The sequence below is a fragment of the Penaeus monodon genome, chromosome 21, assembly GCF_015228065.2.
Source record: "Penaeus monodon isolate SGIC_2016 chromosome 21, NSTDA_Pmon_1, whole genome shotgun sequence".
Taxonomy (NCBI): domain Eukaryota; kingdom Metazoa; phylum Arthropoda; class Malacostraca; order Decapoda; family Penaeidae; genus Penaeus; species Penaeus monodon.
The window spans coordinates 32,969,025-32,970,066 of NC_051406.1; positions in this window are offsets into that span (position 1 = coordinate 32,969,025).

Consider the following 1,042-nt stretch of genomic DNA (forward strand, 5'->3'; position numbering starts at 1 on the left):
TGGTGTTGTTGGGGGTGTGTGTTCGGGAATACATGCTGAAAACTAAACGAAAAATTATAGCCTGCAAAAAATGTATCATGTTACATGTTTTAATGTATAGTACATATGCAGCTGTGGGATAAAATCATTAAAGAAGATGAATCATCAAAGGTTAATGCAAACATCGAAAAAGCCTTGGCTTGTTAACAGTAATTAACTAATTTAAAAATGTTATTGTGACCTTTTGCACAGTAACATTAGGCTTAATATTCTTTAAAGAAAAGAAATTTTTAAAAAGGTATATAATATAAATCTTTCAAATAATTTCATAAGGGAAAAACTGTTTGAATAATATATATTAACTAATAAAGAAAAATTATAGTATAACCTTCTGATTTAAATCAGATTTAATTTCACTACTTATTTAACCATTAACCAACAAATTTAAATTTGTCTTGTTTAATGCATAATAAGGACTTGCATTGTATTATGTTGATGCGGGTGCAGTGGGTTGGGGCTCGATAGATTGAGGATTTGTTTCAGGGTTGAGTTACCGAGCTTGTTTCCGGGCAGAACTCATATTGCCCATACAGGCGGGAACAACCAAGTCTGCCGTCCCAGAAACCAGGTGGGGAATTGTATTCATAAAACACGGGGGAAGCAACCAAACCCCCCTTAAACGAAAACATGGGAAAACCAGACGCCACGTCCTTGTACAGGGCACGGAACTATGGATTTGTACTTTTCCCATAAAATTAACTCCAACACCAATTTATTGGAATGTTGATCTACTTTAAGTTAGCAGAGTGTACTGTGTAAAAACCTTTAAATAAAAATAATCATTGTTTAAATCCCAAGAATTTTCACTGAAAAAAAAAAATTCTGTTCCATTATAATCAAAACATAACAACAATCTTTATCCCTAACATTACCATTCTCTATTGACAAATGATAAGTGTCTCAAAAAATGAAATAAATATTATAAAAGGTTTGCACATATGGTCTCGACAAAACACGTAGTAAAATATTTTGTACATCTAAATATCTTTATGCATATTTTCAC